This window comes from Photinus pyralis, unplaced genomic scaffold (assembly GCF_008802855.1).
Source record: "Photinus pyralis isolate 1611_PpyrPB1 unplaced genomic scaffold, Ppyr1.3 Ppyr1.4_LG3b, whole genome shotgun sequence".
Taxonomy (NCBI): Eukaryota; Metazoa; Arthropoda; class Insecta; order Coleoptera; family Lampyridae; genus Photinus; species Photinus pyralis.
Window position 1 is genome coordinate 18,524,634 of NW_022170510.1, and position 12,767 is coordinate 18,537,400.

The 12,767-nt window shown below is 34.5% G+C and overlaps 1 long non-coding RNA gene across 1 annotated transcript; it reads right to left on the reverse strand.

Moving 5' to 3' along the window:
• Nucleotides 1-11,594: 11,594 nt before the first annotated feature.
• On the reverse strand, nucleotides 11,595-12,238 carry LOC116167510. The gene is made up of 3 exons (XR_004144558.1): nucleotides 12,109-12,238; nucleotides 11,943-12,061; nucleotides 11,595-11,859 (listed from the first exon to the last, which is right to left on the reverse strand). It is a non-coding gene; the product is annotated as an uncharacterized LOC116167510 (long non-coding RNA).
• Between the last annotated feature and the right edge of the window lie 529 nt (nucleotides 12,239-12,767).

Consider the following 12,767-nt stretch of genomic DNA (forward strand, 5'->3'; position numbering starts at 1 on the left):
CTTTAATACTGTTTTACTGTGAATGCATATAGACTACCAATGATCAACTTTTTGTAGTGCTACTTTCCCATCATTACCTGCAGAAATAAACTGAATTATTCAATGCTGCTTATAATACGTCTTATATCCTTCATGACGTTGGGAAAATGTCATTGAAAATATTAGTTGTTTCAACTAAATGAGGAAAATATGCAAGTTTTGTATCTCGAAGATTTTGTGCGCCAATTATAGGTAACATTAAATAAAGTATTAACTTGACGTGAAAATGAAATACGCAAGAAATATGACACTTTTATTGAAGCAGCCAAGTGAAAATGAAAGGCAATTACCATCAATATTATGTCTATAACAGAACATAAATACTGCAAAAAAATGCATTTAGATATAGATCTAACATACATAATATTAATTATTCAATGACTCTCTCTCGATTTATATGTATAGTGTAAGAATTATGCTTACAGAACTTATCCATACAAACACACGTGTGTCAATTTTATTCGTTGGTTACGGGCGGATGTCCGTCAATAGGAATAGATTTTCTCTCCTTCTCAAATAAGTTAAATTTACTTCTAAAAATAGGATAGATTCTACGCCAAATACATGATTTCATCAAATCTATTCGAAAAACTTTTTCCTGTCCGTCATTTAGTAATCATTGATAAGAAAAAATATTTTAAATTTCTATTGTTACATTTTTTTTTTTTATAATATGTGTAAATGGTTGTTATGTGGAAAAAGGAAATTGATAAGAAATATTGTTATAACAAACACGTTAGTATGGTAAAATCAACGTATTTATAGAAATATGCGATTTCCAGTTTAATTTTCTCCAACTAAATGGAAAATTTGAATTGTTGTTGCCTACTTCACTTGCAGTGGCTACAAATTCCAACCCAAGATAATATCATACATTAGCATTTGCGTTTATTGGGCGTGATTCTTCCTTTCTCATGACGACCTTTTAATCTTTTAGAAATATTCCGTGATTCTGTTCGTATTTTATAGACAAGCAAAATAGAGGGCAAGAAGGAAAACAAAACACCTCAGGGATGGGAGATTTTCAAAGATGATTTGGGTGGTTACTTGGATAATTTGATGTCAAATGCTATCTACAAAGGCGTCTAATTCAGCTTCTCCTCCATGTGCCTATTGTAATTTGTAATTTTGATTTAAAAAAACAAAAATTGAAAAAACATCAGTTACTCGCCCTTTGAAATTACAATAGGTACCCCACCCCCCTCGGGTAACACATAAGAAATAACTGCAAAATCTAATTTGGATAGTCTAGTTTTATTGCATATAAAATTAATTTTACCAAATGGTCTAAATGGTTTCCTATAGTACACAGACACATATAATTCTATGTTCTAATTCTATTCTTCAAGGACATCAACAAAAGTGTCCACATAACCACATAAAATGACACACATTAGTGCTATCCTGTGCATTAGCTCTTGAATACTAACTGTCAGGTAGTATATGTATATGTACTACCGTTTCCAAACGTCACCAAAGAAAGAAAGAAAGCAGACACGTTGATAAACCGTGATTACCATATTCTCTGGTAGATTAGGTGTGTGCATTCTATCACAGCCGTCTATAATTACAAGCCGTGCTGAGAATTATGGCAACACTGCATGGTAGGCCGATTTCCTAATTCAACTTGACAGATTTTGGGTGTATTTTATATGTGTTTTGGGTGTAATATTCCAATTTACCTGTTTTAACAGAGCGAGATTGCGACAATTTGTGTTACTCCGTACGAAATAAACAGAAGTTATTATTCAGGTAAGTTGCTAAACAAAATATATCGATTTGTTGTCATAACCTCTAAAGCAGGCTACTCGTTACTGGACTCATTACAAGCACTTGTATTTGTTCAAAGTACCTGTACAAGTTCAAATATGACCTACACACCACGTGGTACGTAAGTACGGTAAATGTTTATCGTGAAAAATTACAATTAGTTTGTATTTCAAGTATTCTAGCACGGATATGTCAAATCGATTTTCTGAAGGAACCTTTCAACTTATTCCCAAGAGTTCATGGTACGGGAATTTGAAGTCTACAGGGCTCCCCTCTTTAAAAGCTTCGTACCTACACCCACTGGAGTAGCGGCTGGCTTAAAGTCTGCCATTCCGAATCACACCTGGTCGTTGATAAAACCTCGCTGATGCGCAGCGATTTACTGTCCTTGTGTCGAAATTAAGTGCTCAAGCGTGTGCTTCACCTCGACCTGTTTCGACAGAAGTCCACCAATTTCGGAGATCTCGATGGAAAACACATTATGATGCAGTTACCAATTTACAGCGTTTCGAATTTTAAAGTCAAATAAAAATGTTATTATCCATTTTTGTAAATAAATAATATATATGCACAATTGTAAGCTGCCTAAGTATCTTTCTTCTATGTATATTAAAACCGCCAAGGCAAAACACAGGAGAGAGGAAAATGACATTTTTCAAGAGCAACAAGACGCCATTAAAACTAAATCGGCCCACCGAATGACTTTCGAACAACGTTGCCAAACTTCTCAGCATGGCTTGTAATTATAGACGGCTGTGATTCTATCCCAATACCTACAATTCTGTCTGTTCGCAAATTCGTTGAAGACGTAAATACTAAATACATTCGCCCAATTGTTGTAAAACTGGTACCTTCGTATAGAATGTTTTATAAACCGATCCGGTAGATAAATTCATCAATTTTTCGACCGTTGCAAATGATAACGTAGGATTTGCAGCAAGTTGACTGAGCACCTCAATTTTGCACTGCCCTTTATCTAAAATTCTTGGCTGTGTAACTGATCACATGTGCTGACATACTTATGCTCGATATTCTTATGGGGATGCAGTTCTACGCGCATATCGGCTTTCAGATCCATACAAAAAGTGTCATTCAGTTCTTTCAGCTAAAGTGTACTTAGTATACCATTTGTAAATTATTTCTTAGTAGTTTCAAGTAAAGTAGAACAAAAAAAGCAAAATAGCAAACACAGAACAACAAATAAAAAATTAACTAAGTAGTAAAAATCAACAACAATGAATAATATTTTTCACGAACTATTAAGTCAGGAAAATGAGACATCACTGGCGAGGAAATATTGAAGTACCAGGCCCCTTTCCCAGTCAAGTAATGTCAATTTATACTGACGAGTTTTGTATTAAATTTTACCCAAATTCGAATTTTAATGTAACATTTCAATTCTCATAATTATAGAACTTTTGATTAACATCAATCCGTTAGTGATGAATTCATTATAGACATTTAGCAATGTGACATGTACGGCCAGTAAAGTGACAGGTGCGGCAGGAAAAGTAGTCTGGTTTGCCTCTATGATGGAATCTAAAATTTCCTGACATTAAGTAGTCATGCAAATGAAGCTTTCATGACGATTCTGCGTAAATTAAATTAAATGTAATTTCGACACATTGACATTGACAACTAAATTTATACAAACGTCGATTGTTCTTTATCATTTGTGAGGATTCTTGATATAACGTAGGCGTTTTCAAGAAATAACAAACAATAAACCTCTCGCCAGGAAATATTGCCCGTCACAGAACACTTGATCCCGTTCTACAATCTATGTTTTTCTAAATATGTGAGCGACTTCTGGGATAGTATCGTGTCAATGTTGAACAAAAAAACTTTTCGTTCAACGTTGGCACGATCCTATTCCGGAAGTCACTCGCATCTTAAGAAAAACATAGATTGTAGATCGACACAAGGTGTGCTGTGACCGGCAATCTTTCCTGGCGAGAGTTATAGTTATTTTGCATTTTAAAATTAATTCGTAAACAGACCAACCAAATTTAATTTTGTGGGTAGTTTTGTACAGAAAATTTTATGACATTAAAAAAATTATAATCTTAAAGTGGATATAGCTAGGGTTGCTATCTAAATGACCGCGTTTTTTGCAATTTTTGTTTTTTTAATCAAATTTACAAATTACAATCGGTGGTTCGTTTTGAAATGAAAGCTGTACATAATAATTCAGTGACTGCACTGAATTATGTGGTTTGCTCGGAAAATGTCACTCCTCGCATTTCTACAGGTCACTTTTTCATCTGAAACGTTTTTAACTACTTTTCATAATCCCTATTCGTTAAACTGACGTAATTAGTAATGTCAATGTGATTGCTGAGTTATAAAGGCCTTATGGATTTTGAGATTTATCGACCAAGCTTATCACGGGCAAGACGTGGTTAAAGATTCATTAATAAAACGCGTAATGGAGAAGTGCAGATTTCTACAGGTCCGTAAACCGTAAGGCCATTGGCTTTCTGTTCTTCCATACATTCGCAATTCCCTGAATTTGATTATTTCGTACTTTTTTGTTGTTGCGGTCCATGCAATAACATGATAGCTAGGAGTATGCATATCTGACTTATTTTGCAAGTATTTTATAAAGATTTAGTAGTAAAGTGGGTGTATGGAAATATTGTGGTATATATTCTAGAAATTCGGATAAACAGATTAGTCAACTACGATAAGAAACGAAGCGGATGTGACGCATTCTTTCCGGGAAATACGATGTGTTGTTCGAGAATATTCGGTGAGCCTCACAAAACTCCTTATTTCCCAATACATTTAAAATTTTGAGGGATCCCGCATAATACCCGGATCCCGCGGGATTAACATAATTATAAATATCCCGCAAATACCGGGATCGAAATTTTGCAGTGAGATTGCATTCCCTAAATAGCCTTAAACCGATGGGTGTTTATATTTTTATTTATTGTCCCTTTCTTGTTCTGAGCCCTCAACAGGCTTTCGCCCAATTACAGAGTGACCCGCATAATGCTTTTTAGAGATGGCCGGCAGAATACTCGAAACTGATCTAAGGAAATTCCCATCTCTGCCACAGATAAAAAATTCTTACTTCAGCCCAGGTTCGACCACCCGACCTCACGGCTACGTAGCTCAACGCTCTACCAATGACCTGCACAGTCGCCGCTTTACTACTCCTCGACGACGGATACATATTTAATTGTATTAAATATATAATAGCTCATTATCATCATTCAACGGTAGGCCCATAGCTTCAATCTTATTTATGAAGTTGACCTTATACATTACCTCGCGGTTACATTTAGACGATAATTATCAAAGTAGATTTAAAATTTCTGAGAAATTGTGCGATTGAGTTTTCTAAATGTAAGTAAATTTCAATGTAAGCTTTAATTCTATTATTTTGTGTTGCGGTGTTGTTCACTCACTACTTATAGGTACTTATTTAAAAGAAAGCGCGCGTGTTTGAAGCTATTAGGGCCGATTCTACAATGCAGGTATATACTGAGAATAAGCTATACCTAGAATAAACTTTGTCAGTTGCGTTGGTTACCATTGGGTCAACCAATGGGATAGTTGTTGCTATGGCACTTATTCCAAGAATATCTTATTCTGCGAATAGCTGCAATTGTAGAACCGGTCCTAAATTATTTAAATTTTTGGCAGATTACCGAATTAAATCTATCTAAACAACATTACGTAGTTTGTTTGCTTCATTGTAATTGCTGTATATATTGTGTGAACATTCTTTTTAGTAAAATATGAACAATGATACAATAGGAAATATGCATGTGGTTTAAATTTACTTGATTCTTTCTCCCGCGAATATTTATTGTCCTGGCATTATACTTAAACCATTACTTTCTTATTTAGTTTGTTTTTAATTGCCAAAAATGATAATTCAAAAGTGCAAAATAAGCAAACTAAATTCAAATTTGCGAAATGCATCACTATTGGACGAATGAAAGTGACGTCAAATGCCACACGATCGCATTGTGTCAATATAATTATACTGGAACGCGCGCTCCGTCGGTCAGCGCGATCCGAGGACGGCCACAAGGGGGATCTCTGTCCTACTCTCGCGCATGCATAGAGTAGTCTTCGATATGTTTTGAATTTATAATAATGATCAGTTTCCCAATGAGTGACAGTGACAGAAATCCCCCTTGCACTATCTCTCTCGGCGCGCTATGTTTCTATGGCAGAGACCGGCAGTGCGCGTTCTAGTTTAATTATAGTTCAGTGGTTTGGGCAGATGGGCTAGGTGTTGTCATTTTACTCAACGAAATCAAGTGTATTCGAAAATCATAGTCCCCCTAGCCGAAAACTCCCGGATTATATGGTTCAGGTTATGTATAAACAAAAAACGAAGAAAAAATGGCAAAATGTCGTTTCTTTCCGCATTTTACTTCAATTATCTCGTTAACTATTGTTCTAAGGGAAAAAATGAATAAAAATGAATTTGTTTAGAATTGAATTTTCTATATAAGAAACAGATGGTATGAAACGTTCATTTTCAAATGTTATCGTTTTTTATGGAAAAATATAAAAAAGCAATCCCGAAGATTATCGATTGGTTATTACTAAGTAAAATTTATCCGATCTCTTTGAAAAATCCGTATTTGGTCACTTCTTTTGATAACAAACCAATATGACAAACCCGATCACCGTAGATTTTATAGTTATTGCATAATTAAATAAACAAATTTACAAAACGATGCTTGGTCTTTCAAACTGGGTGACTCCCAGAGCGTTCTAAATTTTTTTACAGATGATGGAATCCTAACACAACCATTTCCAAAAATTGGCCCGATGATTCTTGATTGATGGACTGTGGAATTTTTTTAGTTAACTAACAAATGACCCGAAACATAACAAGGAAGGTATCTCTATAATAGGCCCTTGGCGCTCTGATTAATAGAAATCATACATTTTGGTCAAATAGAAGCATTAAAAAGTTCACACTTTAAAGAATCGTTCCGATGCGACCCGATTTACAAAATCATTTTTGGTTGTGTCGAAAACAAGTCCGAAATCAAAAGCTGATTTCTGGTGAACTCAGATTTTTAAATGTAGGTCTTTCCGAGAGCCTTCCATTCGCCTATACTATAGATTTACATTTTTTGTGGTATTTCGGAAATTATTCCATTTATCCACTGAAAATAGGATTTTGAAAAAAAATTGCACAGTCCGTCGATTTGCAAGAATCAACGGCACAATAGGTGTTTACAACATAGTTGAATTCCGTAGTTCTAATTTAATAATCGTATACCAGAAACCATAAAACAATGTTTTGGACAGTAAAAGTTTATTTAAAAATAGTGGCTGATTAGAAGCACCAAAAATCTTTAATGCAATGGTTTTCCGTTGCCTTGTGCAAATTACCAACTTTATAAATGTTTAGTTTTGCGGGAAATTCAAACTGTTCCCAGTCATTTTGGATCACCCGGTATTACAAACATCAACCTTATTTCTGATCATCTGAAATATGAAACTCCAAAGAATGATGTTAAGGTTGAACGTACATACCACCAGAACACCCTTTAACATTACGAAGACTAATGTGCCATTTCCGAGACGAATTCGTTGTCACACATGATTGATGCGAATAAATAATTTACTGTAATTAAACTAACGTTTTAGGTCATGGCGTATAGTCAGTGTGTAATATGTGTAAATATTTAATGTAAAACTTCAATTAAAAATTCATTCCTATGCGTCTACGCATAATGATTACAATCATTCAGTTAGTAAGTTACGTAAATAAAGGTAAGTATCCTAACTTGGCAAACGTACTAGGAAGTCCATATTACTGGTTCCGGATATTTCAAGTAAATTAGCATTTGTATTCTGTTATAACGGTACAGTTTAAACAAACTGCAATATACATTGCATGCATTTGTAATACGGGTGTTTGCAAATAATATGGATAATGTTACCAACAATTATTCCGTCTTCTTTGTTAAAACAATAATCATTGATCATCTTATATTATCTAAGGTAGTTTTTTAACCTGTTAAAGACTGAACCACACAGAACTTAAAATACTTTTCCAAAATATGTTACAAATTATTGTGTAAACATTTCGAGGTTTTTATTTTTTAAAGTAGTCCAAAACGCACGTTTCCAAAATGGGAATGCTGGAGTGTTTTGCGGCCATGGTTATTACACATTCCAAGTATAAATAAAACTGGAGATAATAAACAAAGCATGTTTGATGAAAATAAGATGTACTTGGGAATAATACTATTCACGTTTTCTGATACTTCTCGCAAGATATCTTTCTGTGGAATCTTTATTCGCACAATAAGGTAGACGCGTGGCCCCGGTGCAGCATCCCCTAAAATGTAATTCCATCCAATCGAGGCGTTGCCAACCCGGCTAATGTTTTTCTAGCTGTATCACTGAGTAGACACACTGCAACTGTTCTTATAAACTCCAAATGTATTATAACTTTTTCTTGGGATGCCGCTATTACAGAAAATTAATACTCTAACACTATTAAGCCATGCGAAAAAATCTACCCGTCACATCACTTCATTATTAATACACCAAGATTTTGTTGTCACGTCAACCCCATCATGGACCTAAATAGTTAGGTACTAGCTAGCAGCTACGGTAACAACTGAACTATCGTTCTATTTTCCGAAAATAGTTCAATGAATGTCCTTTCTGATTTGAGTCGTCGAATATTCTTCAAAAGGGCATTTATGAGGCCGGGTGCTGAGATACCCCAAACTATTACACTTCTTGAATTGAAGAAAGGCCCCACTTTTGCAACTTTTGAAGGAATTTTGAAGATCCATTGTTATCGGCCAAATGAAAACATCGCTTTGTATAAGTCTGAATCTATTTGTACTCATTTCTTTTTAGGGCATTTCCACAAAAAAATGCGCTATTTTGGCCACTTTGTCCGTCCGCCCGCTCGTTCGTGGAGACGCTACTAGTTCTTTATCTTAAGAGCAATTGTTCTACTTTTTTCGCTATTTGGTTCGATATGATGTCGAGGCTTGCACCAAGGAAGGAAATTTTTCTGCGTTTATTGCTAAAAAAGTTATTGTAAAAAAACCAAAAACCGTTTTTTACATGTTCCATAATTTTACACTTTTGCCGTTTATTAACGATCCTAGAGATCGTTTATAATTTTGTATTGCTGTCTGTCGTCTGTCTGTTGGTCTGTCCGTCTGTTCCTTTGTCTGTCTGTTCCTCTATCTGTCCGTGTGAACGATAACTTTGTTTAGAAATGTCCGATCGCTTTGACATCTCCGTTAGTTGTGAACTGAATTGCATGAAATTCAATATGGGCATAGCTTTAGCCGTATAATACGCAAGGCGAAAAGTTGAGTCGAATCGATTCAAAATTCACAGTGCGCTTTTCGCATCTCGACCATTTATAAACCGAATTGCAAACTTTTTTATTTATAAAAGTATTTGAATGAAATTTGATACATAGGCACTTGAAATAAATGAAAATCAAACGCCGGTTTCAAAATTTGGTTTTGCGCATGCGCAGTGCCAACTTTTTTATTTATGAAAGCATTTAAATGAAATTTGATACATAACCCACATAGCAGACTTATATACATTGCATATAACATGCATATTCCACGTGGGATTTTGTATATCCATAGAATGTGGAAAAGTATGTCGCAAATGTCCGATGTATGTGCATGGGATATAAGTTTGGCAGACTTCACATAATACATAGTATATATACGTTTTGGATATCTTATGTATATGCATGTACGAGTGCATGCGAGTAAAATTTCATTATTTTTTTTATGAAGTCAACAAAAAAATTTTGATTTTACTTTTTTTTTCATTATTACGTTTTTTGTATATACCGCTTTACAGCGAACATGAACGAATGTATGTCTGGAGATAAGCAGCGATCACAAGAAACGCTTTGTAAATAAGTTGACGACAAAGTGAAATTTTCCTACAGGCTCAATTTTTTACATTAAAATACAGAAATTAGCAAATAGGGCCGTTTGTTTGCTAGTAAAGCAATTAACTGGTGCATTTACTCACACCATAAAGCTTAGTTAATTGGGAAAAATTTGAATATCAAACACAGCGGAATATTGGCGTTTTACTCTAGTGCATAATAACAAAATATCGTGTATTATTTTCGCGAAATTGGAGCTGGTTTGTTAGACTTTGCAATACGTATGGACCTTTTTGCTTAGCATTCACCACGAAGTTAACGTTACCAGGATGGTACAAAAAGTCATCTGTACCATTGCAGCGGTCTAACTTTTATATTCCTGAAGAAATCGACCTTCAAAACCTTTTATATAAAAAGATTTTGTATTGCAATGGATTTAATTTCAGTATTACCATTCTTCTGGTGGGATTAAAATTTTGTTCAGCACTTGCAAGAGGTTGTATATTTGGAACAGGAGAATGTATCAGTAATTAATTATGTTGTAAAGATAAAATTTCTAGGTAAGAATGAAACTTAGCAGGGATACGTAATCACAAAATAGGCATTGCATTTTTTATTCTCTGTATTTGTCAAACGAATATTTTGTATACAGGGACGTGTAAAGAAAAATGGAACTCGATCGCTTTTATGTTTATTAATATATTCAGGCAACTAAAGACATATGCGTATTTATTCGAGTTCCATCGAACCAAAACATTAGACTTCAGACTTGAGATATACCTAGTATATAAATAGCTATTTATTATACAAGGGGGAAAAGTCAGTGTTTTTAGCGCGAGCATAAGGATCGCCTCCCGACGCGAAGCGGAGGGAGGCAATTATGTGAGCGCTAAAATTTGCTTTTTCCCCGTGTATAATACACTATTTTTTCTATACCCCTCAAATAATCATTACTATAAACAGTAATCTATTGTCGAAACCGCCATTTAGATACGCAAAACACAAAGCACGTGCGTTTATAAGGAAAGCTAGCTTACCCACCGCTCCCGAGGTTAATCGAGTTGCCGAACAGGTTGGCCCAGTGCGTTGCCTTCTAAGTAGCTGTGGTATTCGTAAATCGTGCAGGTGCACAATAAAATTAAAAAGTTAGGTTATAGTTATAAGTAATTAGGTACAATATGCATTTTTCAACAAATTGAGCAGCAGAATTATAAAAACAGAAGAGTAATTGTTGTGTTATAACAACTGTAAGTTGCTGCTAAACAAACATAATAATTAGAGCATTCAATTTCTAGGTTACATAATTTGCATTGCACGGAACTGCAGGCTGCCCTGTTTAACTCTTTATAATCAAGATATCAATAAGATGGAATTATAAAAATGGAGAATAAGTTACTGGGAGTATATTATTCATACAAAGTAATGTGGAACAAAAGTCCTACTAAAAATGTATGAATGGGTACCTTTTTGCTGCAAAATATATTGTACCAAAGAGTATTATACTCTTTGATTGTACTTATACCTACATATAATTGACACATGTAGGTACCTTACTAATAGAAACTAACACACATGTAGTACAAATTGTAGTTTATAAAAAAGTTCGTCAAAGTGTAAAAGGTAATCTACACCCGAGCTTTCAGAAAAGTTTGCAAAGTTATTTCTTCCGATTTGTACCACTGATTTATGGTGTTCTTACGCTGCTGTAAAGCTTCGTTTTACATAGAAATTACATTCTCATTTTTATAACAATTTCGTCCTACATGCTTCTTATGTCCATTGTGAGTACATCTCTGGCGTTCATACCCTTGAGGTTTCCGGCGCTTCCAATGTTTTCATCCCACTTGACGAATCGGTGAAATGATTTCTCAATGTATTGCTTAAGAAAATTTAATTAATAGTTTTGTGATGTAACTTTTTTACAATAAAGCTCTGAGGTTGGAGTCTTTTTTTTAAATTTCAATCCATACACAGCGACGAGGTGGCGACAACTACCAATAGGTAATTGAATTTTCAAAAACTATCAAACTTGAACTTTAAAAACGGACAGTGATAGACTGATATTAAATGTAGTGTTTCCGGTACTCCACCTGATGTAATAATTGCTGCATTCCATTCGATTCTGCTTCTGTTATACCCGAGATACCTTCCAAAGAAAGGAATAGAAATTGCTACTGCAAATTCAATAGAAATTTTTTCAATTAATAATGATAACAGTAAATTTGCACCAAATAAATAGTTTCATTGATACCCGTACCTTGAATCCAAATGTGTAGGTTTTAACTACAATTAAAATAGTGCCCACAAAGACCTCGGAGTAAGAACTAAAAAGACAGTCTCGTTTTCTTAACCTCCAAATCACCTAACTGACCTAACCTATAAGTAGATAAGTAAAATTTAAATTCTTTACAGTACTTACATACGGTTTTTTACGATTCAATCAGTTTCCTTTAAGGAGTGATTTATATAATGACATTTTCCGAAATATTGAAATGTTACGTTTATAGTTAATCAATTTACGTTCAAGTTCAAATTGATGATTGACATTTCGAAATTCGAAGATAATTTGTGATTGGCTTAGTTAATTTCCTAATTTGCGTGACGTCATTTCATTTTTTCCCTAGGGAAAAAATGAGCCACTTTAGCCCCGCATATGCAGTTGAAAATCGCGTCATTTTACACAGGGTATAGAAAAAACATTTTTATTACTGAGCTAGCCGTAAATTAAAAATTAGTTGTCATATTGGGATTTATACCAGTGCCGTAGAGATCCAATTTTATTTTATACAAGTGGGGTTTTCAACCTCTGTAAAACTGGCGTACATCATAAACACGGTTTTGCACCTACAACTAAAGATACAGAGATACAGAGCAACACCCTAGACTAAACCTAATTCTATTCCACTCCAATGACTCCAACCTCTTCGTGTACTCGCACCAGTTACATAAGTTTCGGAAATCAATTTGGCCTACTTACTTTATTGTACATAGTCGTATACCCTTGTATTTGATTACTCAAAATAAGATGTTTCATATTCACAATGGTTCTAAGTAATTTTCTTCCTGTTTACTTTCGTCTATT